Source organism: Falco rusticolus, chromosome 12 (genome assembly GCF_015220075.1).
Source record: "Falco rusticolus isolate bFalRus1 chromosome 12, bFalRus1.pri, whole genome shotgun sequence".
NCBI classification, from domain to species: Eukaryota; Metazoa; Chordata; class Aves; order Falconiformes; family Falconidae; genus Falco; species Falco rusticolus.
The window spans coordinates 19,331,176-19,358,107 of record NC_051198.1 but is presented as its reverse complement, the minus strand read 5'-3'; the positions used below and the strand labels follow the sequence as shown (position 1 = coordinate 19,358,107).

At 40.6% G+C, this 26,932-nt stretch overlaps 1 long non-coding RNA gene across 2 annotated transcripts in view; it reads left to right on the top strand.

Moving 5' to 3' along the window:
- Positions 1-26,932, top strand: part of LOC119156124 — a 60,039-nt gene that overhangs the window by 7,989 nt on the left and 25,118 nt on the right. The window contains exons 3-7 of one of the 2 annotated variants that reach the window (XR_005106979.1): positions 2,580-2,657; positions 2,836-2,977; positions 4,893-5,087; positions 6,017-6,203; positions 6,403-26,479. This is a non-coding gene — a long non-coding RNA (uncharacterized LOC119156124). Of the gene's footprint in view, positions 1-2,579; positions 2,658-2,835; positions 2,978-4,892; positions 5,088-6,016; positions 26,480-26,932 lie in introns of both variants that reach the window. The other variant, XR_005106978.1, reaches the window with a different exon arrangement.

Sequence of the window (26,932 nt, the reverse complement as noted above, 5' to 3'; positions counted from 1 at the left end):
AACGATACAAACTTAAAAATTTTCATCCAGACAAACTGTGAGATGATATTACTGTCTGTAACCATCAATGTGTGTTTCTGTCCTGGGGTACATCAGGTAACTGATGTTTGTTGCCTAGGACCCTAAGTATGGATTTGGTTTCCTAAAAAGCTGAGGTTTCTTTAAATTAGTGGAGTTCACCGTTCCTTTCCTATTCAGAGTAGTAACAGTGTTAGTGAGCAAAATACTTTCATTAGAACAAATGGGGTTTTCAGCCTCAACTGCACCCTTGTTTCTGTCTGTACCAGAATTACATATTAATCAAAAGAAAGTAGGAAAGCTGCAATCATTCCCTGATGAGGTTTCCTGCATTTTTAATCACAATTTGTTGGTGTCACTGGATTTTTGTTACTCTGAGGAGTACTGAAACCTACAGCATATGAATTCATTTGATTAACCACACTTGAAGTGAGTCCATAGGAATAGGGCTTGTACTTAATATTGCTTTCTGTGGGAGAGGGTTATAACCATCAACGGTAGTTGCATCTCAGAATTAAATATAACTGTGTACCATACACAGGTAGGTACCGAACCCCCAACCCACACATGCTCTCCCACTAAAACCCATGGGACCAGCACTTATGAGAAAATAGACTTGGAGGTCTGCAGGCTCAGTTGGTCTCTAAGGAAACATGATCTTGACCTGGAAAAGTGGGATTGGGGATGTCAGTATCTACATACTTGTTAAATCAGCGAAATGAAGGATTTGGCTCATAGTTCACTGAAAAGGCATCAGCAAGGTTAAAGCAAAACATAAGAAAAAGCTTGTTTGCTGTGCCCCCTTGTTCAGCATATAAATGATACTGTCAGTTTTGAAGTGAGTGCTGCAGTCTTTTCCTGGAAAGCATCATTGGCAGAAAAATAATTTTCAGCAGAACTCAAGAACTGAGAGGGAAAAATGGTATAAATCAGTTAACAAGTTGACCCACAGTCAGCCAAACTAAAGAGGCCTCATTTCCTATGGATTTCTGTCTCTTCAGCCTCATTGTCTGCTGTCCAGCTCCCCACCACCACCAGCCCTCCCTGTCCTTCGTGCCTCCAGTGCCTGGCAGGAGAGGCTGTGTGCACAGCCAGGGCAGCGCCGCTGCATGCGCGGTCATGGGCTGTCCACGTTTTGCACAGGACTTGAACTGGACACTCATTCAGACCTCTGCCCTTCTGTAACACGGAGTTAAAACTTGGGGGGAAAGAGCAAACAGATGACAGGCAAATATTCGTACAACGCAATTGTGTTGTAACCTCATTTCCCTAAGGAACTGTATATTTTTGAGTAGTTGGTATTTTTAGAGATGGGATATTTTGCTTATTTTTAAAGGCAAGGAAAAAGATGCATAGAAATAATCAGAGAGATGTGGCACCGTGCTTTCTCTGAGTAAATATCCACGAGACCATTCCAGATTGCCATATCATACATGTATGTACGTTGCCACAACATACATATCCTAGCCCTACTCCCTATACCCTTTAGATTAGGCTGCACCCCAGACATTGAGGACCTGTAGTAGGTAAGCCTGCCTCCGTTGTATGGCAGTCTCCAGCATTGCCGTGTTTATGCCATCTAGACACGTTAACATCTGAAAGAGAATTCAGGACTGAAGGAATGAATTCTGTTTGACAAAACAAAAGATGACACCAGTTTCTCCCTGGGCATGATGCTGGTGGTGTCAGTAGGATTGTAACATGTTAACTTGTTCCAGCATTTCTGAGCTGGGGGGGTTCTCTTTAATATATGTCAGATTTCCTCTGTAACGACCAATTAAAACTGTAGGACTAAGTCAATGCAGCTATGATATCCGTGGTATCCTGCAGCATAGTTGGCAGAGCAAGCACGCCCTTTTAATTTTCTTTGCTCTGTTTTTCTAGCTTGCTTGTCACTTCAGTTTGCCCATGACTCTTTTCCTTGCACTTTTCCCACCCAGAAAGAATGCTAGGGCTGGGTGGTAAATAAAGGGACAAAGATACCATCAACACAGATGATGAGCGTTTGTATGTGTGATTTTTAAGAAAGAAACTTCAAAGAAATTTTGTGTCATTTAAAATTTTCTAGCTTTTATTAAACAAAATAAAAATTATACATTGTTCAATTAAGCTAGAAGGGGGGGGGGGGGAGCTCTTTATTGAAATTCAAGGTGTGACTGAAACGAATTATTTTCCCTGACTTTAAAATATTAAATCATCACCAGAACTTGTTTCTGGGCTCACAGGCAATAATGTGTGTATCTCCTGTTCTCTATTTTGCTTTTGTCTCGCAGGCATAATGTAATAGCCCTACTTTTTTCAAAGAATGTGCATCTCTACTACTGTGTAGTCTGGACAAATCGAGCAAACAAATTACATGTGCAACTAGTCCTTACTGGTTAGATAGTTCTTGGTATTCCTACTTTTGTTTTTCCCTTTCCAACATATACATCTACAAAGCTTGAAAGCTTTGGAAAGGACTATATGTAACTTAATCACTTATTAATAATGTAGAAATAACTTGGACCTTAATCTTGTTCTTTCCCCTCTCCTTCTCTTTTTCATTTCTGGACTGTGAGAAGTATTTCTAGCAGTGGCAAAAATATTTGGATCATCCCACAGTGCTCAGAAACCATAAGGAAGAGAAGCCAGTACAAATGGTAAATGAAATTTTTAGTCATATTGTATAAACTCCAACTCTTACCAGCATGAGGCTGGAATTCCCTCATGTTATACCTCTGTGCTAGAAAATATGATGTTGTCTGATTGCTACCAAAAATTCTGATTTTATTATCTAACGCTACTTTCTGCTTGTCTTTTTGCTTGTTGTCCCTTTAGTCAAGCAAATTTCGAGTCCACCCAGCTTGGCTGAGCATTTCTGTCTGTAAGCATACTGGGAGCAGCTTTCTGCTGAGGTACCTGGTACCTGCTGCTTTCACTTGAGCACCCTAGAAATTCAGGGGACTTCCTAGCTTCAAAGGTATGAGAGCTACTGCAGTCAGATAAACCATAGTTTTAGCAATGAGTAATCAGCTGCTTACATTCGTATTTCAGTAGGCTTCCCTGCGACTCTGTGCTGCTGTTATTTTGTTTTGCTATTTCTAAATGTTCTGTTATGGATCAGCTCCTACAAACTATTTAGAGGTGTCCTCCAGGCTAGACCTTTGTCCATCTCTCAAGTTTTCATGAGTTTCATTAGGTCATCTGATCACTGCTTATTGTGAGTCTAAGTCACTAAGATTTAAGTGATGCAGAGAAGCTAGCTAACTCACAGAAACTGAGGGTATCCAAGCTGTTATTGTCTGGCCCATAACTGTCCTGAGGAGTTAAATATTACAGAGAGCTGGGAATCCATGTGTCTGAGTTCTGCACCAAAGATATTTGTTTCCAAATCATCACAAATGCTTGTTTTTTCCCAAAACACAAATACCCTTCTGACCTCTCTAATTTTCTGATATAAACGGAGCATCTTTTCATGATAATCAGAGTCAAGTATCAGTCCCAGAAAGCCATCACTATGCATTATAGGCACTTATGCACATTAGAAAACAAAACAAAACAAGCAATCTACCACTTTCCAGGATCAGTGCTATGAAACATTTTATGGGTGGTCCATAAGTGGACAGAATGTTGCACTAATGTGTGACTGCATGGCAATTAAGCTTAATTAGGGAAGGTTTTGAAAAAGACAGATGAAAGTAAATTATGGAAATGAAAGCAACTGTGCTTTTGGGGACCACACTCTGCTACATTAGTTCAGTGAAGTGTTGCTCAAAGTGTCCCCCATTTGTCACATTCTGACACACATCCAACAGTTTGTCAAACCAAGGTTTTTCTCTAGGAGGAGGAATCTCTTAGGAGCACATTCTTCACCCTGTCTCTGCTGAACTCACTGGTTTCTCCAGGAGTCAGCTGCACTTCTACAGTAAGAGCAGCAGATGACCCTTAATGCACAACCATCCGGTTTAGCTTAGCATTGCCTCCTTTCTAATGGTAATGATGAACGTGGATTTTCGTTTTCAATGTGTGCTCTGGTGAAATTTTTTCACATTTCCATATTTCTAATGCTTTCTCAGATTTACAACTGAGTATCCCATATGGAACATCTGATTCTGGTTCCAGTGATTTTCCCTGGTGAGAAGACCCTGGTAAGCAGACCCAGAGCAGTTCCAAGCCTTCCACGCTGCGTGGTTCAAAGGCATCCTGTCAAACAGGCTCTGTCAAAGCCGAGGACTCCAGGTTTTTTGCACTTGGAGACAGATTGTTTCAGAGCTAGGTGTCCATTCCCCCTCCAAGAGAATTTTAAAGGAAACAAAATGTAACATGCTGAAATCCTCAGTGAAACAGGATTGCTTTTTTCTGCTCTGGACTAAGTGGTTGTTACTGCAGGCACCATTATAGTATGCTATGTTATATTGAACCTTATTAAATTATGGAAAATAATTAAGTAGAAAGCAGGGGGAAAATGCTATACAGTTAGCAGGCAAATCTTTTTTTTAGCTTGGATAGTGTCTGTTACTGCTTTCCACCAGGACACTGGGATGCTTTTTTTCCCTAATGAACTTTTTACGTCCGAGATGAAATACAGATTCTGTGGGCAATTTATTAAGAAAAACACCAGTTTCATGTGAGGAGATTTCAGACCAACAGGGAATTTATATGTGGAAATCATATATGGGCATAGGGAAACACCTCATAAAAAGAATGACTACATGGTCAGCAGCTGTAATTTAGGTACATTCTTTTTTAATAAAAAAATGTGTGTTCAGACTAATCTTTTCTTTTTTTTATTGCAGCTCAGCAAGGTAGCCTCAACTGTAGTTGTTTAACCTTCTGGTTTTCTTTAGTTTGTTTTTGAAAAAAAGAAAGCTAAAACCAGTACTTTGTGTTTTCAGTTACGAAGCTTTTTCATATGTGAAAGGTGCAGTAAGGACACCTTTCTCCACTGAAGGAAGCTGACGTAAGTGTTGATAAAAATATCACACGTAAACGTGTATTAAAAAATGAAAAGAGAGAGACAAAAGGATGCTAAACATAAAGAAGAAACTAGTTCCGGGATGTGATGACTGAGCGTGAATGGCTATGCACAGGTAATCCAGACACTTCCTAATGCCTAAGAGCTACATGTCAGATGCATGTTTACCTGCACATACACAGATGCAGACTTTGCAAATGATGTGTATGTGTCCATAAATGACAATTTCCTACAGGGCAAATTTTGTGGAAATCAATCAAATTAAAAATTATATTCCTAGAACGGATTCTCTAACCAAACCTTTAGATGGGATCTTATGTTTAGAACAAAGCACTGTTTCTGAAGAGAGATCCCCTTAGCCAGGGAGCCTTACTCAGATCCCCTACTTGCCTCCTCATCTGTAACTGGAAAGTGAAGGCTCAGCTAAAGACTTTCTGGTACGTGAGGTAATGAGAAACTCCAGGGTATGCCTGGGTCTGTGGTAATGTGACACTTGTGAATCGAGTTGGCACGATGTCCTTGGCAGCCTTGTTGCAAGCCCTCCATAGACTCATTTTTACATGGAGATGATTAGATATTAGTGGAAACCTGATGCAGTTATGAAGCAGTAGGTGAACAAGCCATTTCTCCCCACTAAAAGCCTAAACCCGGTGTTTATTACTTCCTGTTAGGTCACAGAAACATCAATCACCTGTCACTTTGACGATAGCCACTCTCTTTTCAACTGTGCCTGAAATGCTCTGCCCTGTGCCTCTTTTACACATGCTGCCAATGCTCCCCTCCAGCGGGTTTCTCAAGATCTGAAGTATTCGTGCTGACATCTTCTGCAGCAGGCAGATCTCTGGGAGTCCCTGGGATGGACTCCAAAGGGAATTAATAAGAGTCAAATAAATTGGCTGGGGCAAAGGCTGGAGTTCAGCTTTTGCTGGGTTAATAACGGGGAAATTCACCTGGATTAGTACTGACTACTTAACAGGAGCCTACAGGGCATCACGTTTTGGCCTTCTGTGATTTGGATACTTTCTAAATTATATTTTATGCCAGAATGCTGCAGCATTACTTGTTGGAAGAGCCAAGGAAAAGCAAATTTTTACAGCTGAGACACCTGTGACAGCAGCTAGAGCTATTTTCTCTACTCTCTCCCCACACCACAAGCCCTTACACGGCTTTAAAGCCAGAGAAATCAAGGCATATGAAAAGGACCTGCTGAAAACATACACTAATGGAGGAAGTAAGTCTATTATTCCCAGTTTTCTAGAAGACACATTTCGGTCTGGATGTACCATATTTCTGCAAGAGATGCTTAATATTTACAAGTGAAGGACCTGTGAATGAGCCCAGGCTTGCTGGTATTCTTGGATTCCTTTCTAACCTGCCCTCATTTCTTTTTTCCCTACCTCCTTCCCTCTTTTGTGGCTTTCCGGTGCAAGTGCCTGCAGCAACCCCCTGTTCAAGATCCAGGAGTAATCCTTCACTGCCGGCCCAAGGCGAACCTTGGCGACAGCCGTCGAAAGGCCTTGATCACACATTCCCAGCACCCTGCCCTGCCAGCAGTGGGAGGAAACTCCAGTTTATGTTAATAAGGTGTGGAGAGTGGCCAAAGTATTTTGTGAGTTTTCCAGCTCGAAAGGGTAATGAAGCTACCTCTGTCTCAGTACGCTGGCCAGGGAGCAAGCTAAACAACTGGGAAATGAATTTCAAAGGAGAAATACAGAGCACAGACTCCCTGGGTTTCGCACTTCCACTGGGGGATGATTTTGCCTCTTTCCACCTTTTTTCCAGGCTGGCTGCTCCCTTTTGCACAAAAAGAGGGATGGATGAGGGAGGGCCAGCAGGCTGTTTCTGTGGATTAGCTTCAGGCAGCTCTCGCCAGATTGAAAGTTACACTGGAAAGCATTTCTTAGTTTATACCAAAATAATGAATTGTTTAATACGTAAAGTAAACCTAGAAAGTTATTCCCATAAATGTGGTTTAAAATCTACCTATTTATTAGCTCTGAGCAAAAGAAACCTCCACACTGCTGAGACCATGATCAGATTCTTTGGGCTCACTTCAAAAAGCTCGCTCTTTTTGTCATTCCTTTCTGACCTCCTCCCTGCCAGTCCCGGGATGAAAAGCAAGCCAAAGATCTGCTGAGAAATGGGCCGAGCCGCTGCTGACCTTTGCAAATCCAATTTCTTCAAAGCGAGAGCTAAACGACGTGTTCCCACGCTGTGTATTGCTGAAACGTACGATGCAATTCAGGGAATGAATTCACCATGGTGCAGTCTCATTTTGAATCCAGTTTTATTGCTACGTGTCAGAGGGTGAAGGAGGCAGAGTGTGGTACAAGTTATAAAGAGCATTTGCACACAAGTTTCACAAACCACATAAGTCAGTCTTTGAAAGATTTTGGACTTTGGAGGGGTTATTTCCTCTAAAAATTAAAATGTGTAAAAATTAAAAAACCCTTTTACCTCTCTCCCCCTCAAAAAGGGAGACATTTTGTAGCGATTTAAAAGAAAAATAAGACAATGAGAGTTTGTACTGAATAATCTCCAAATAGAGAAACAATAACTCTCTGGGGGTATTGTCTGACATGTAACCAAGGTGCCTGTCTGGAGTGGTTTGCATGCACAGGAGTTATGGGTGAATGGGATGGTGATACAGGGAGAGCTTTAAAATGAATATTTAAAATTCAGATTCTCAGTTTGCATATCAGATTTGGTACGGGTGCCACTCCTATTTTGCAGCAGTGAGAGCAGTCCACCCTGTGAGAAGGTTCAGGCCTCTGCTAGGTACCATGGGTGTGCATGCAGGATCCACACAGGAAAAGCGTATTGGCATTCCTAACCTAACTCTTATACTCTTGATCCAACAGCTGCATGGAGGCTGGTCCCCTCCCTCTGTTTTCCAGGAGGAGCTACTGTTTGTTCCCGCGCAGCTGGCTAAGCCCTGCCTGACCCCAGCACCAGACAGCCCGGTACCCCCCGCACGAGTGAGCGGTGATGCGCAGCAGCCTGCGTGCATGCCCCGAGCAGCGCCTGTTTGCGTAATGCTGCCACTTTTTTCCTGGGGCAAAAGGGATGGAAGAGGATTCTCATTCTTCATTTAACTACTGTAGGGCATATGTCATGGGTAGCGCATCTCCAGTCTGTTCTTCAGCGCTGAAGAGAGGAGTTAGGTGTTCCCAGCATGGGCTGAGTTCCGTGCACGCCCCTCTGGGGATGCCACCTCTCTGCTGGGAAGCCATCACATGGCAGGCAGCAGCCAAGCTGCTCCACGTTTGGTGCCTTACCACTGAACTCCCGGCATACAGTGTAACCCGCCGGTTTGGTCGTACAGTAGAAGCAGAGATATTGCAGCCTGTTTATTTATTTCATTATCATCTCCATTGCACAAGTGTCATTCCATTAGAGCTGATGTAATGGAGAATCAGGCCCTTGGGCTAATGGGCTAAACTATGCCCTGGCTGTGTACGCTGAAGACTCAGAGGAAGCTTCAATGCTCTCATTTTCTAGTTGTCCTCCCCAAAGCAAATTAAAATACATCATTGTTCTCAAGACTGCTGAATGAAGCAAGTTGGTTTTTAATTTTATTTCCATAACCATGAATAGTAAATTTCATCCATTCATGACTGGTTTATAAAAGAGTTTGCTAACTAACCAGATCTGAAGAACTTTCTTTCTCAGCAAGTATTGCAATAAGAGCATTGTTTGTGTTTTTATTACTTGCTCAATATTTTTGTTATTCTCTTTCCCAAGACACGATTAGATTTTCCAGTCTTCTGGACATCAAAGATTTTGGAGAAGAGATTGTATAAACTGGATAGGTAACAGCTGTTACCAGATGGATTTACTGGTAGAAAGGGGAGAGGGCTAATTTGTTTTATGTGCTTCCTCCCACTGCTGGCACCTTTCACTGTGGCACACTGTTTCTGTCCTGCGACAGGGAATATCTTTGCACAGAGGGAGCCCTTGTCCACAGGATTACACCTGCCTGTGGGTTTCACTGTTGTTTGTAAGTAACTTCTAAATGCCTTCATCGTAGCTTCTTTACCTGGTCTTCCAGTAGTTTATTAGAGAGAAAAGAATGGGAGGACAGCTCTAACTTTGTTAGTTAATAGCACTGATTGACAGATTTTAATTTCTGAGCTTTTCAAGTCAGAAGTTTTGTTTGCTCCACTTCTGAATGTCTCAGAACACTTTAAATTAGATTTATTTCTGTAAAATAAAAAAAAATAATTACCGTGAATTCCCCAAGAAAGGTCACACAGGACTGAAGCAGAGTTTCAGCTTGAATAAACTGCAGTATCTCTGCTGCACCCTCCCATTTAATTTGGGAACGAACATTCACATGAATCCTCTTTATTTCCTCATCTGGTGTAAAATTCCTTGTGCTACTCTTTTAGATTACTCACTGTTTAGGAAAGATCTTGGAGGGGAAATGGTGATTTGTAGTATTGCAAAGTATTAGCTTGTAAAACAGACTGTGTGCGTGTATAATAACATGATTTTTGCATGTTACTATGCCAACAATGTCTGATCCCATTCAGATAACAGTAAGACAACTTACAGCTTTGACCGCATACAAAGAAAGTCACACTACTTCTCTTTTTTATTTTAGGTTTGATCTACTTGCTTTTGCTATTTGCATGTTGTGTTTTTAAGTACCTACCCCCACGTTCTTCAAGCTTCAGAAAAAGACAGCGCTTTCCATATACATTGTCTGCAAAACATGCCCTATGTCCTATGAATATTCTAAGACATCCACTCTGATCTAGCAATTTAAATGGGACTGGTGTCTTCTTAATCTAGTCTCCTTCTTCCTGAGGCAGCCTAGATACTGCTTTTGATCTTTCCCTGCCCCGAGCAACATAAGAATCTATTGCTGTTGCAGGACAGGAGACTCTGGCTTCGCCCAGTCTGCTAGGATCCTCAGACCTTTGCAAAAATGCTCAGATCCTCACAGAGTTTCAGCCTTTTCTGCAAGCTGGCCTGGGAGCACTGGGCACCTCATCTGGGTGAACGCCACTGGAGCAGACAGTCAATGGCCACTGGGCTGCTGTTGGAAGAATGAATCCAGGCTGGAGAAGGACTGAACAGAAGCTATGTCCAGAAAACCATCTCTAATGTGATTTTGGGTTTTTTTTCATTATTTTCTAGGTCTTAATTAATTTTAAACTGTTTTCTTCAGTCTCCTTCATTCGCTCCCTCTCTACTGTTCCATATATTTAAAGCAAATGACCCAAAAATGAGAGGAAGTCCTTTCAAATGAGGTACTGAGCTTTCGTGCAAAGTGCAGAATATTTTTTTCTGTACAACCAGTGGAGGAATGAGAACAGCTCTGCCAGTTTCAAGACAAAATGCTTCATCTTTAGTGAGCATTTAGACTGCAATAAAGATCCAAATATAAAGCCAAAGGCAAAACTGCAGAGGAGGCTCACGACTAGGTGGGCAGTTTGCTGCAGGAGAAGGGTAGTAAGCTTTATTATCCATTGCTCCTCTTGTAGTGGGAATTTGCCATTCAGCTGGCACTGGAAACACTGCAAAGAGGTTTTTATCACAAAGAAGTCTGAAAATGTGTCAGTTTGCAAAACTGAAGGAGCTGGCAGGATTTGAATTCCAGAAACAAAACTGCTATGATAATTGTGTTCTCTTTTGTTCATTTTGTCTGATTATAGTCCAGAGCCAAAAAAATTTTAATAGCTTGTAAAGCTGGAAGCTAACCATGTTATCAAAATGGGCTCCAGCTCGCTGAGGGATGGCAAGAAATATGCTTTTCCTCTTTAGGATGTTGTTAATAGTTTTGCATTTCTTGCCAATTTATGAAAACTTTGATATGATTTGAGAGGCGGTGGGTAACTGAGGAAGATCCTTGATTGTTCTTTGAAAAAAACAAGTTTGTTCTGTACAGTTCATATAAATAGGGAGAGGAAGAAGAGTCTGGTCTATAATGAAAGGTATGGTGAAATCTAGATTGCAGTCCCTGTTTTACACATAGCCTTTCCATATGCCAAGTTAGGACTGGCGCAGGTGAATGTCACCCCAACAGCCTACTTACACTGAAAAATTACTGACCTTATCTTGGATTCCCCAGGTCACGTACTAACACACACAGAGGACTGAGCACATTTTGTGCTTGTACATTGGCAAAGATTTGTGTAAATCTCAGGCTTTTAATGATGTGTTAACAGGACAGTCTCTCACATCCAGAAGAGCAGATCTTGTTGGTAAGCCTAAGAGCTGGCAGGAGCTTGTGCAAGTGGTTGTACCAAATGATTGCTGAGCTCTGAAAGCAACAGCTAATTCAGGTGCAGTATCTCACAGACTATGTTAATTTTTAAAATGAGCTTTGCAAGCCCGGGCTCAGGCTTCTACAGGTAGTGTTTGCCGAGTTAAAGTTATGTGAAGTATTTTTTTCGCTCCACGAACTGTTTGCACAGGAGTTACAGGCCTAAGTTATCAGTCCACTATTGATAGACATTGCAATCAGTAATTTTACTACTTCCTTATCATGTTTTTGGAGCTTTGCAGTGAGAATAATTAAATAAAAAATAAAAGAAAAATCATTAGCTTGAGTAAGTATTTGCCACAAAGGAACACTTTTTCATGGTGACTTTAAAATGTCATAGCAATGCTCTGAAGCGGTACAGGAACTGTGAAGTTTCATCTATATAGCCAACAGGGGATTAAAGCTCTGTGTCTCAAGAACTTCACAATGTACACATAACAATATTTTTCTTCTAACATAGTTGCATCTTCATAAAACCTGTTAAACTGCAGCTTGCAGAGGAAGTATAAAGCACAGGGCAAATTAAAGTACAGTAACCCTGAAAGAACAAATTGATCTAACCAGAGCCGCATTACTTACAGGAAAAAGAATTGAGATTATTGATGGCTCACTGCACAGAAACAGCATTTACTATGATGGAAAAGTGTATACCACGGATTAACTCTGTCAGTTTTGCACTGGCCTGTTTCTCATTTTACATGGCAAACACTTTGATCCATGTTACAATATAGGTATTTGCAATCCTGGGAAACTTGCTGCCCCAATCTAAAGATGAAATAATTTAATCATAAGTACTTGGACAGGCATTTTTCAAACCAATTTAATTATGTTTCATTGTTTACAGCCTGTGTCTTTATGTGAGCATTACACCCAGAGATAATTTAAGAGCACAACATGCTTGCAGGCTTAGGTGTGTGGGACGTTTGAAAGAAAATGGAAATTTGGTTAGTTCTTTTAGTTTATAACTCCAAAGCACTCAAGCTTGAATATCCTTTTGTTTTCTTTTTCTGTTAAGGAATTTATTATTTTTATTAATTTGTCTCTAATGTTGCCATTCCTGTGCCTGTAAATACATATATATTCTCATGTAGTTTAAGAACAGTGATAGCATTACAGTGATTTTGGGCAGATCTTGAGCTGTGCCATATTCCTATAACATCTCAGAATTCCCAAGGGCCTCAGAAGCATTGCTCCAGATTTATGGTTGCCTAACACTGGCAGAATTTTATCCATTTACATCAGTATTCAGATCTAATGCTTTAGTCATCCAGATCCCTAAACCGGTTATCCTGACCAGTTCTTGAGCGCTGCTTTAACTGTTGCACTCACAGCTTTTATGAATTTCATTTACATTTACATTATGGTAAAAAAGATAAACTGAGCTTTTAAAGATGGAAACTGCTGATACTTTTTACTAATTTCTAGATCTATTATGTCACTAGTACTCTTTGGGAAAGTTCTGATTTACAAAATGTGATCTCATGGTGTGTTTTATCTTATTGGTTTCTTGCCATATTGCCAGAATGCAGTGTATTCAGACAGAGGCAACCAAAATGCATGCTTCAGCAGCCTATGCATGCAGACAAAGTGTGCAAAGCTGGTTTTCATTTTCCAGAAACAGATCTTAGTTACAGTATACCTCCAAATGAATGGCTTTTTATTATTGGTTTGGTGGTTTTGATTTTGATCGGGTTCTTTGGTTTTATGTTTTTGAGGCATGTGTATCACATGCTCACAGGAAAAGTCCAAGTTTCAGAAGTTTTCTTAGAGTGAATTTAGAGCTTTTGAAAGCTTTGCTAGAAACCATCATTCCCTGCCTGCTCACAAATAACAGCACCTACAGCTCTTTCTGCACTATTCAGGAAAGATCCCTTACAAAATGCTACATATTTCTCCACCCTTGCTCAGAAGGTACTACTCTAGAAAAGAAAAGAAGGCCTGTTTGGTCATATGCTGAGTTTCTAAGACTACCAAAAAGATTCTACTTAAGAAGGGTCAACTTAGGAAAAATACCCTCTTGAAGAAGATGCTAACTTAAGAAATGGTATCTTCTCACACAACCTCTATGAAAAGCATTTGGTTTTCAAACATCTGTAGTTAAGCTGAACTGTCAATTCCCCTGCCTTTAGTAACTGAAACCCCATATTTTCCATAGAACTATTCAGCAGTATGCAAAATATTATTAGCAGAAGGGGAAATAAAAACAGCGATTCTGATCAAAACCGAGAACTGCCTCAGTAACAGTCTGGTTCAGATATACACTGAAGAGGGGTTAAGTTGCCAGTTTCTGCTGTGGGCAGTTCACTGGAGATCTCTTACAACAATCTTGGTCTTCAGGAGAATCATATCAGGCAGTCAGTGATGCCTGTTCTTAACTTGAGCATTAATATAGTTTTCTCCTTGACATCTTTTAATCTTTTTTTCACCTAGCTTTATCTATAAAATTATAGATTAGAGATAGGTAGATACAGATACAATCATTTTGCATTTTTTGCAGTCATTTACATTTTTGTTTTCTATCCCTCCCTTAGCTATAAAATCCCATATTTTATCTCTGTTGAAGGAATGTGCAAATACCATCAAACTCACTTCTCAGATGATTTTTCAAACCAATAGTATTTGAATGGCTAGAAATTAAAAAGCTGTTTTTGTTAAACATCTGGTGATATGCACTCTTCTTGTCAATTTGCATTTAGGCTCCTGTGATGATATTCTGGTAAAATCTGAGATAGGATTTTCATTTCCAAGCACTAGACTTATTTGTGAAACTGGAGGTGGAATACTCAGTATGACTTCTCAGGTGATAAGATAGCACTCGGTGAAACAGCAAGGAGCATTTAACAACTTTGCAGAAAGGATTATCTTTCTGAGAGTGTTCAACCCAGGTAGAACCAGGAAGTTTAGAAACTGCAGAAAGTCATGCCCTGCTGAGGTCTGGTCACTGCCTTGGTCAAGAGTTAGACGAGGTTTAGACAAAGTTCACATCCTTATACTTCGCCATCCATAGGTGAAGAAACTGATATGAATTTGAGCATCTGATACGCAGCTGGTACTCACTTTGTTATTAACCTTGCTAACTACTGCACTTCAAAAATCTTTGTCTTTTTCAGCTTAAATGGTATTTTTCTGGCAACACTTTTTATGGAGCTTTAAAGCTGTGTCCCACAACTAGTTTTGTTCTTCTTTCTGTAGCATTTTCTACAATTTCTGTCAAGGAATTGACGTATGCGAAGAACTGTACATTGAACTCTAGGATTATTTCAGTTTTGTAGGTTTTAGTCAATAACAATCAATTTACCTAGCCCCAAAGCATGAGAAGTGATATTCACTGGAAGAAGCACAGTGGTTTACAAGTGCATCTGAAGCTGAAAAGATGGTACACAGAAATACTGTACTCTTGGGAAGTCTAGCAATGTCAGTTTTGGAGTTCATTCACATGCTTGTGTAAGAGATGGATTACTTTATGGAACAGGTTCAATTCTCAGTCTTACCCAGGTAAATCCAGAGTGCTTGTCCTGAGCACAGATGACTCCACAGTCTGCCTCTGTGTTAATTTGACTACAGTGATTGAGTTATTATGCGGATTAGTCCACAGCAGCAAAGTGGTATTTGGACCTACATGAAGCTTAGCAGGAAAAAGCTGAATCTGGCAACTTGATTTGTGTCCATCCCTCTCAGTTTCGTTTAGAAAACCATTGAAAAAAAGCATATTGTGCCAGTTCCTCTCAGTTTTGATAGTGGTGGTTAACCTCCTGAACAGCTTTCCTTTATTGATAATGTCTCAGTTAGAATGTCAGTCACATTTTGTACTTAGGAAATGTGTCTTTCATGAACTGCCTTGCTGACTGAGGAAGCTTCAGTTATTTTTTCTTTCAAAACAGATACATACCCTTTCCCTTACCTCCCCAGCTGGACAAAGCCAGTGATGATTAATCACTCTTATCATCTTTCTGAAATATCAGAGTTGTCCCCCCTCATGGCAGAGAACACCAAACCATCCAACGAGAAAGGAGGCCGTGTGAATAGCCTTGCTGAATTCCTAATTATTTGCTCTGGCAGTTCCCAGTGAAGCAGCTGGTTGTCTTTGGAAAGCTCTGCTTGTTGTTTTGGGTTTGAACATCATGTGTCTTTAATTTTCAGCACTAGCCACAGGGATAAGTATCACAAATATCTGCTTGAAGGCCTTTTGCCCTTGGGAACCCAATATATACTTGGCAGCCTCTCTGACAGTGGAACTGAGGGGAGAATCAAAGTTGACTCATTGCCTTATATCCCCTCAGGGAGAAGAAAGAATAAAAAGGGCAATTGCTGCTTCCTTCAGTTGTCTGAAGCGAGTCTTTCCTGTTTTGTAGGGAATAAACTAATGCCATTTTCTAAAATAATCTGCCCTCTATATGAACAAATTATTCCATCCAGTACCATACAGCTAATTCTGGGGTTTGATTTCCTTGTATCCCAGTGCAGTTCTGGGTGGAGTTCAGAAATGCATAACCCCACGTAAAACTAGAAACAGACATTCACATCTTCCACTCAACACTTACCTCCAGCAGAATCTACTGTTATGTTCTTCAGCTGAACGTACGGTAAACTCTAATGGAAATCAGTTTGTGGAGGGCTGTGTATGTCCTCAGGTGGAAAGAGCATGGAGTGTGCTTTGTTTATTATGCCCAAGCTGTTAATGTATTCTGATCTCCTATGGCGTAATCGGGACCAACATAAATGAATGTCACCCTGGTATGTTCATTATTCCACCTGTGGGTATAACTTCACAAATATTTCCCACTTTAAATGACACACTGAAGTGAAACTGTCATTAGTACATTGGTAACATCACAATACATAGGGGAACCCCGAGCCCCAATGTATGCATTAGCTAAAGATTAAGCAGAATGCCAGATGAGCTTTGATTCATTTTAAAAATGTCGCTAGGCAGAGATCCAAGCTCACACCAAGTGATGCCAAGATATTTGCTCATGTCTCCATCGCCCCATATCTCAAGTGGTGCAACCGCCAGAAATAATTTTCCTTAATAGAAAAACTTCACGCATTTTGCACATTGCTCTTTCCTATGTAAATCTTGTTAGTTTATGATTTCAGTCTGAAAATAGAATTCAGCTCTTGTATTTTAGATCTCAAAAACATCTTCCTTTAAGACAGTATTTCTGTATTTCCAGGAAACTCATTCTTTTTATTTTATAATCAGCTCCACTCAGCACAAGGTTCTTCACAAGAAGGTGGCAATTATCCACTGAGAAAATTCATAGTTTTATTTTTCTTTCTAAGACTTCAAGTTTTGCTCTTAGTCTTGAAATTCAGTGCTTTTCTAGGGAGTATGCTTTTGAGTTGATGAGGATTTGTTATACTACTCAAATACAAAAGAGAGTTTTAGCTGGGGAAGAAGCTCTCAAAGATGAATGAATGTATTATCTTAGCGTGAATCTGAACTTTGTCTTGCAAAACACTGCACAGGCTTTCAGTGATACAGAGCCCATTGGAATCAGCTGTTGTCTCACAGCTGAAAATAATAGGGCTCAAAATGGTTCTGATTATTCCTGATTTGAAAGGTAAGTTGGTATGACTTTAGATGCTTCATTTTAAAGATGTTCGTACATTGTATAATCATATTAATATTTATATGCTAATTTAATCACTCTGTCCAACACAGAGAATATGGCCTTGGTCTGTAAGCAAGCTCCCCTCTTTACAGTTGCAGGAGTGTATATCTGGACCTAATTGTACCATTAGCACTTTGTGACACTTTTTTGCTTTGTGACAAGTTACTTAAGTCGTAAGTGCTTTAAGTTTTGTTAGTGTATGATTCCATTAGCATCTTTTATCTCTACCCAGAGCTCCTAAATCAGTGTTGTGTGGTTTATACAGAAGAGCCAGACAGAGGTGTTTCTCCTTCCCTACTCCTTCTTTTCGCTTTGCTTCACACTGAGGTACAGAAACTGTCTTGCACAGTATTACACAGACATAGGAAGGCACTCTGTACTTGAGCAAGGGCTGAAGCAAGAAAAACAAAACGAATGTGATGCTAAGAGCTCAGCACAGCAGAAGACTTTAGGAGGATCTATAAAAAGTTTAAATTGGTAAAACATGTATGTGGGTGGGTTAGAAAGAGAATAAAGTGTAATTAAGTTACTGAAGCCTCATCAGGACTCTGAACATTGTTCAGAGTGCTTTGCAGTTTGCTTTAAAGAAATGTCAAGAATACCCACATCCTTAGAAAGGGGACTTTTTTCGTAGTTTAACATTAATTTTGACAAATATATGAAGGCTGCTGGTTTTTGGACCTTGCGTCATTCTGCTGTGGGGTAGTGTATTACAGGAATGTAGGAAGGCAAAAATCCCACCTTCTGCAAACTAGTAACAGGGTTGAGCTGTGCATATTGGGCACAGCTGAAAGCCAGGGGGGACTTTGCCATCCTGCCCTAAAGAGGGTGCTGGGGCACATCCTCTTCTCCAAACAGGGCTGGGAGTCAGCTCCCTGCCTCTCTGCCTTGCAGGGACAGCCCCCCGGGGGGGCGGGGGTCCCTGCCTGTGCACTGATACCAGAAGGGTGGATGGATGAGCTGGGATAGCTTTCCCCTCTATCCCTTTGAAGCAGGGGGGAGCAGAAAAAAGAGTGCTAATCACAGAAAAGTATTCTTGCAGCTACTGGGTCTATAATGTTGTCAGTTTAGGTCTGACACCCTCATGCTGTGACTGACCCAGACACCGGCCCCTTCTCCCTCTGCTAATGCCTGCTTGCCCTTCACTTTCGCTGGAGCTTCCTGGGGGCACATTGAGTGATGACCCCTACAAATGACCTAGGCTGCTCCTTTACAAAACCCTGTGTTGCACCTGAGGCCAACAGAAGAAAACATGATGGTGAACTTCATAAAGTTCTGCAAAGTAACAAGTTTTGTGGACCAATACTGCTCCTGCAGTCATCGCAGCAGACCAGACCTCCTGAGCCCGACTGTGTGAGTTGCCATAGCGTGCACAGTGCAACAGGTAAGTGGGAAACTGGAACCAGACAGCGATTTTGGTCCCAATTTATACAGGCAGCCTTTTGACTAATTCTCCTTCTCATGGTCCCCAAATCCCAAGGCTGCTGGGAATCGGTCCTTCCCCTTGTTCAGGCCTATGTCCTCCCCAAATAATCCTTACATGAATGCTCAGTGGGCTCCGTCGTGACAGGGGACTCCTTCACTGGCAGATTAGTGGAGTGTTGTGGCTGGGAAAATCATGTACCGCAGCTATAATAGTGAAATTATGAAGAGTAATGAGGATTTGAGCTGTTATCTATCTCATAAATACACATTCTAATGTGCAGGAAAACCACAGTGTTGACTGAAAATATTGCAATCTTCAAGGGAAAAAAAGATGTTAGCCAGAAGTGTTGTGTCTTTACATATGGTTCACCTAAAAAAAAAAATCTGACCTTTTTTAAGATGGCTGCCAGCCAACATTTGAGCAATATTTCCTTTGTGTTTCTGCTCACACAGAATGATTTATGTCCAAGTACTCTCTAGCTGGTTCTCAAATTGCAGTAATGATTTTGATTATTTGTTTGTAGTTATATCTGAACATTTCTGCCTGCCATGTCGTATATCCTGAACCAGTGTGTCATTTAAAGGCAGCTGCTGTGCCCATGTAGAGCCCATTGCTCTGTCTGGTCTGTGACTGTTTGTGTGTATTATATGTAAGTTTTAGACGGTGAAAAGGGGGAGCAAGAGGACCATATCCTCACCTTGCTGACCAAGGAAATCATAGTTTTCAAGGAAATTATTCTGACGCATATGTAAGGAAGTCAGAATTGGGTCAGGATACTTAGAACAAGTGGCAATTTTTTCCATGGGAAGAGTTAACTTACTTTCCCACGAAAGAGGTGGGGCCAGAGCCGCATGCCATCAACCCAGAAGATATAAGGCAGACTGCAAGGGAAGCGCAGTTGGGCACAGCTGCAGTGAACAAGGTCATCCGTGCAGGACAGTGCATGAAGAACATGCTGCAGGACTTCAGGGTTTGCCTACACAATGTCACAGAGGAGATTTAGTTGGGACACTTGAGCTAAAAAGCCTGCCTGCATACCAGGCAACTTGTTTTGCTCAGTTGAGACCCACATGCATGTTAATGACTTGTATGTCCATGAAGTGATTTAGCATGGACAACAGAGAAAAGGAAAACCACATTTTTTTTAAAAAAAAAAGGTAGGGAAAAAAAAGAGGAGATAGCACAAAGAAACAGTGTATCCATCCTGGAATCAAAATTCAAGAGCATAATGCAGTTTATATCAATATAAATTTCTATACCAAAGTCAATATGACAAATTAGGCTGTCTGTTTCAGTGAAAGAGTTCCAACAAACACTTAAATGTTTTGAGAGGAGTTGAAAATGACCACCATCATTACGATAAAACAAAATAGTGGTGTATATGGATTGTCTGTTGCTTTGCTTTCCACCTTTTGGAAATGAGACAAAAGAGTTAAGGGAAAAAAAAGAAGAACCTTACTGTGCGAAGTAAAAACCCACAGTATGCAACGGGTTTTTTCTGCAGAAAGTACCTTTTCTTAAGCGTAGGCATTTTTCTTTTCAAAAGATATCAGAGAAATTAGAACTATAAAAGATCTTATTCTCTTATTTAGTTGGGACTCTTACAGATTCGTAGACATTGAGACCGATGGTCTGTTATGATCACTGTCTCATCTGACTCATACATCAGCTTGTATAATTTCACTCAGTAATTCTTTTACCAAGCTTATGACAACATACAGCTAATTAAAAGGTTGTGATCTCATAGTTAGTGTTTTCACTTATGCTAAGGGTGCCAATGACTTTAAAAGATCTAATCACACCCACATTAGGGTAGATACCATATGCATCTTACAGTGTATTGATAGCAAAAGCACAATGAAACTGTCACACATTCTGGGTAAGGAATTCACAAGGATTTGGGGCTGGAGCAGGGGTCTCAGAGGTGAAGGCATGGTCTCTCCCCTCATCCCTTCTGCAGCTGTGTCCCCACTGTAACCGTGGTCAGACATCCATGACAGCTGGCAGCTCCAACGCAGCACAGACCTTCCTTCACCCACCTGTGTAGTGAGAACAGACCTCAACTGGTTCTTGACTGGCAGGACCAGGAACCCCACCGGGCACAAGTGCTGTCTTGTAATGCCCCACATGTGCTCTGCAGAAGGCAAAACCACCCCATTAGGCCCTCAGTCTTCCTGTTGGTGGCCCTCCTTGCTGGCTGTCCTGCAGAATGGTGCCACGAGGAGCATGTGGCTTGTGCCACAGATGCCGTCACAACAGTGGTGCTCCATGACTTGGGTCTGCACAGAGAAATCACAGACTCTCATGGTATAATGGTAGCATCCATCACAAAATGCACGTACGCTGAGACAGTGAACCTGTATCTTATTTTACCAAAACCTGATATTGGACCATTCTGTGTCTTGTACCTCTCTATAAAAGAAATTGTGTCCGTGCTTCACTCCACATTTCACATTTTATAGTTGCAGGCCAGGTGCACACACAGGTTTGCCTGCAGCAGCTATGGTCGCACAAACATACAATAAGGAGTGTTAAGGACATGTTTTGCTCCAGAAAGTCAGTTAAAGTCCTGAGAGTAGAACATGGTAGCTACTGAATTCTCTGGCTGATGGTAGTTCAGTGAAACTTCCTTTGGCATTCCCAAAAATGTGACTGGAAGAATAAGTGATTCCCAAAGGGCTCCTCAGGAACAGTCCAAAGCTGCAGGCCAGATTATTTGTTTTAGAAGACTGTTGGCTGAGCCCATCTATTGTTGGGTCTGCTGCAGCATTTCTTTTGTTCTTGTCAACTTAGCATCCTCAGTTTTCTTGTAAATAATTTACCAGACTTTGGAAACTTAACATGGTGGGGGAAATAGCAGGGGTTTTTCTGAGTAGCTATCATCCTTCAGCTTCCAGGAGGCTGTAAGTAACATTTTGCAACATTACTCCATAGAAAAAAAGCCAACAAGACAATATATTACTGAGGGCAGGTATGCTCAGAGGAAAAGCAAGTCTCCTGGAGAGCCGGGGTTTTAGTCTAATGTGTTTCACAAATAGAACTAAGGAGCTAGCAGCATCAATGAGCGACCCAGGTAGCAGCAGTCAAACTCTGTATTGCATGTACTAACAATAATTTTAACAACAGAGTCCATGAATGTCTTAGAAGGCACAGAGAATACTGGGAGTGGAAAGAACAGAAGTTTTCGATGGAGGGAAATAACATTCACCTTTTGATAAGCTCCAAAATTGCCTTTTCCAAACAGAGGTGCCTTGTATTACGCCATTCCTGTTGGCTGTTTGGGCTTTTTTCATTAGATGGAAGAACTTCTTGCTATAGTAATAAAGGTCAGGCATTATTGTGCCTCTTTTATGATACTGACTAGCACAAGTCGTGTATACAAACCCAGGAACTATTTATTTATGTGGAATACATACTTAAATAGTGGACTACAAATCATTTAAAGATGCCAATGATATGAATCATACCACAATTTCATGGATAAGTGGAAACATTATGCAACTTACTGAGTTTTTAAAGCACTAACGAATGTGAGCTACACAGCAGACTTGAGCTGGACCTTTTCACCCCTTCTAATATATGCCGTGGCTATTTAATATTCCTCACTAGGGAGTAATGCTGGCATACAAGTCAGCAATATATTAGGCAATGGAGCCATGAACCTAGTGAGAACATAAACTAAACTGATTTTCAATTTTCAAACATTACAAAAAGGACTATTATTGTGAGGTTAGAGATGTCAAAGTTGGTGACCTGGCATAATGAAGTATTCCCTGCCACACAGTCAAGCATGAAAAGTAATTGGAGGCAGTATAAACTTTTAGAGTCTTAGGGGTTTTTCCCCTCCCAAATTAAATATTCTTTTGCACTAACTATTTTTTTTTTAATTAAAAATAGTAATTTTTGTGAAGCATCATAAAAGCAGAAATGATGTTTCTGTAAAGTTTGCAGTTGATGGAGAAACCTGTGTGTTTAGAAATGAGGTCACATCTTAACACTGGGGTTACTTACATAAGGCACTGATGAAAAGCAAGTTGCTACCTGCCATCTAGGAATGACATTAAAATATTATGGCAGCATGTGACCAGCTTTAGAGCTTAAAATCTTGAAAGGACACAGACAATGTCCCCTTTGAGGAACATTCCTGAAGATCACTTTACAGTTTCTGCTAAGCTTTAAAACACAGAGTAAAATGCCCCATGTCTAAGCAGCAACGATAAAAGTTGTTACTTCTTAGCTGCAACATTTACATCTGAAAAAATACCACTAAAGTGTGCACAGGTCTTTCTGCTGGTCCATCAGAGGAAAGGGGTTAGCATTTAGTCTAGGGAATGGTGTATTAGTATTGTGAATCCCATACTCCAAGTGTTCGTTATGGCTCCAAATCCCAACTTACTGCACTGGCTTTGACCAAGTTTATTCCTGATCTCCCCTGGCACTGCATTGTGTGAGCTGGCACAGCATCACTCCCCAGGAACTAGACTGCAGAGGGCACTCCTATATAAGAAGGAATTGCAGTCTCCAGGCTCATTTACTTTTAGCCTTGATGATTCATTGTTATTTTTTCTTCTTTAATAATTAATGACACTATTATTACACTAAAAAGAAAATCTTATTATTTTTGACAACTGGTTTTGTTATGACTATTTAACTTCCCCCCCAAGTTTATACAATTACAGTCTGTCAGTGTTCATATCATGTTCGGGTCATCAGCCTCAGAAATTAAACATACACAGAAGGGCGACCTATTAATATACCATCCTAGGCATAACTTGAGTAGAGCAGCACGGGCAGTGCGCGAATGAGGACGGAGATGGTTTTTGCCATGTGCCTGGGAAGTCAAAGAAACGCTGGCTGAGGCAGGCCATCCAATGAGCAATACAAAAACCACCTTCCCCTTCCTCTCATCCCATCTCAGGAAAGGTTTGTTGGAAGTATTGCTTTGGTACGGATTTAAGCTGTGACAGCAAGGAAAGACACAGCCTCTCAAACAACAGGCCCTGAGCCTCGTGGGCTGGACAAACAGACTACAGCTAAACGTGGCCGGAGATCTGCACTTTGCTGTCACAGCGGAGGTGGTGGGACTCTCTGAATGGTGGGCAGCCGTCTTAAGGCTGCCATAAATGCAAACGGCTCTCTAAAGCTGTTACAATAGGCTGTCGAAACCCTGACATGCCTCAAGATTAGGAAGAAGCAAGTGCAGTTTATAGCTACTTTAGCCTCACCCTCCTTTCGTTTTTATGAATTAGAAGTAAAGCCTGTAGTGGCATCATCCAGCATCTCAGCCTTAAGGCTGAATAGCTTAAAGCCAACAGAATTAATTCTGGAAGTTCAGCTGGAGCCTATGCAGCTCCTACATTGCAGTTTAAATGTGCTTCCAATATTTAGCTTTGTTTAATGAGAGCAAGTCTGTACTAGCTTTGGCTTCTGCAGGGATACAGCTCATGTATCATCCAGCCGACAACAGAAGGGTCATTTCGTTTCCTGTGGGTAGTGGAAAGTGATCTGCCTTTTCACACTTACTTCTGGAAACTTGTCACAGGGAAAGTGTAAGATCAGGCTAACGCTGTGTAAAAGAGCTGACTGAGCAAGGGTAGTGGGACCTGGCTGTTGAAGCAGCAAATACACTTCCATAGCTGAGCCCTGAATCATGTTTATTTTCAAACCAAAGACCTCACATTTCCAGTGAGAGATTTGCTCAGTAAAATGCATGCATTTCATATTTCATTACCACATGCTGTTTATCTCGTAGTGGTTAAGAAACAAAGGAGTGTGGAAAGGACAGTTATACGGGGGAGCTGTAACCATAAAGATTCCACTGAATAGGATTTTCCCTCGTTCCAAACTGTTATCTCGCTAGATAAAAACATTGTGCTTTATGATTAAGCTAATTGTGTTGGACAAGCCAGTCTGCAGTCCTAGAAGCCTGGATTTTCAAATGTGCTGAGCACTGGCAGCTGCAACCAAAGTCAGTGGGGGCATTTAAAGTGCAATTAAATGTGAAGTTCTCTAAAAATTTAGGCCAGAGGCTGTCTGTAAAATGGGAGTAGAGATGCTACCTTGCCTCACAGGGGTGCTGTGAACATTTGTGGCACAGCTACTTACACTAGTAAGCAGTTACACTGAAAAGTCTGTGGAAAAAAACCTGTCTTTTTTTCAGACCAAGGTTTGGCTATAAATGTTAAAATAGGGCCTTGAACCACAGACCGAACAGTGAAGAGGAAACAAATATGTATGGCTTGCCCATTTGTAGACTGAATGGATGACAGCTCATGCTCCCTCCCTCGCAAAATAGCTTAAAAATAATAATATGTATACCGCATGGGTTGTACAAGCATATCTAATTCTAGCATTCCCTACAGTATTCCCCCTGAAGGGAGTGTGGGGTTATTTTTAAAAATTGATGTAATATATGTATAAATGTAGGCAATATGCATAAACAACATGTATTTGAGTAAGAAATCTTTGTAGACTGTCCAGATAAAGGAGATGAAGATGATTAAGGGACTGGCGCATCTGATGTGTGAGGAAAGTCTGAGAGAGGTAGGTCTGTTGAGACTAGAGAAGGGGAGATGGCTCATGGTGGGAATCTCATCAATGTGTACAAATATGCAAAAGAAAGATGCAAAGAAGAAAGAGGCAAACTCTTCTCAGTTGCATCCTTTGGAAGGACAAGAGGCAATGAGCACAAACTGAAATGCAGGAGATTCCATTAAGCAAAATGTAACAAAAAACATTTTTACTGCAAGGGTGATCAAAGTCTGGAGCAAGTTGCCCAGTGAGATTTTGGAGTCTCTGTACCTGGAGATATTGGAAACTCAGCTGGACAAGATCCTGAGTTACCTGTTCCCATTGACTCTGCTTTTAGCAGGAAGTTGGCCTAGACAATCTCCAAGAGGTCCTTTCTAACCTCAACCATTTTATGAGAAGCAAGGCAATTTTTTTTCCCAATTTCTCCTTTATTCGCTTTCCTTGCAGTATTGGCAGAATAGATCCGTTTCTATCCTGTTCTGGGTTGGAATTTCTGATTTTTTTTTCTCCTTTATCAAGAATATCTTTTCCTTTTGTGGATACTGCTCTCTAATTTTACAGGCTAATGTAGTGTTCTACTATTTCTCCTGAAGTTAAAACCTGTTTCTTCTTTTGTGAGTGAAGCTTCAGCACAATATCACCAAGTGCCCCAATAATAAATAAAAATTAAACAAAATATAGCATAGAATGTAGCAGAAACTGAAAATATTCTCCTTAATGTCACTACAAATGAAATCTATTTCAGTGTACTCTTTCAACTGAACAGGGAAAACATTTGTAAAAGGTGAGGATTAATTTGCCCATAACTACCCAGAAACTGAAGCAGTGACCAAGAATGAGCGCTGACATCCTAATAATAGTGTAAGGTGAAATTATTATATAAGAACAGAAATTTATAATTTCAATCATTTGGTGGAGTCGTTCCAAGGAAACAAAAATACCAGAGTTGAATACTCATAATAACAATAATTAGAATTAGCTGTAAATATTGCCCTGCAGCCTGCTGTTACAGTTCAGACAGTTTTGTAATGGTTTAGATGCTGTGCTACAGTGGATTTTATGCTTCTTTTCCTAAATGTTAGAGAAAATCTATATTCTGTTGCCTTAACATATTTCCTGCCTTTCCATGAACGACTGTGACTGACCTACTCACTTTACAGTCATTTTCTGATACATTTTCAAATTAGTATTTAACTATATAGTGACGGACAAACTCAGCAGTGTACTTTGCCAGGGGAACATTTTTAAGTACTGCTGCATAAAGCACGGAGATGTAGCAAGACATTTAAATTATTAACAGTTACTATTAGCAGGCTAGAAGATAATTACGGTATGATTCACAACGCTTTGTTATTGTAATAACTTCTTGTATTTGGATGGTGGTAGCATTCAAACATTGTTCAGCACAATTGCAAAAAACCTGTCAAAGTCTATAAATACTTCATTGCAAGCAGAGACAGTACTGTGTCACACTACACATGCTAATTATTGAAGATCCTTAAGCCAAATATCTTTTTTTTTCTTTCATATTTTCTACTTTTTTTTTTACCCCCTCTTTAACATCAGGCTTTTAACTACTTGTTCCAGTAGGCTTTCACTGAGAATACTTGCTTTTTTTGTAGGACTCTGGAAAATACAACCGACTGTTACATATATATCATGTGAGTATGTAATGAGTGCTATTAGATAATCTTTTTGCCCATTCAAAATTCTAAGTAGAATAGATCTTCTGTGCCTTATCTTCCCAGTTTCAGCAATGCCTCCAAGCACTGAATTTTTTTATAGTGATATTCAGGCTGATCTTCAGACTTGTTTTCTTGCATATTTTGTTTTACTCTTAAAGATACTGATAGGGAATGCAAAATGTCACTTAATTTCTTCTAAAATCTAGCCTCAGTATCTGTACCCGGCTTTATTCTGTGTCTGTGTTTGGATATTTTTTGTTCAGGAAGAGGGAATAGAAGTGGGGTTCAAAAGATGTGATTATAATTCTAATATCCCTTAAGAGTGCCGAGTAATTTGCTGCCCTTGTTCCTTCTACTCTGAGGAGCTTGGGAAGAGTGTAAATTCTGTTATTTATTATGTGTTTACTGGGTTTTGCTCCTCTCCTGCAG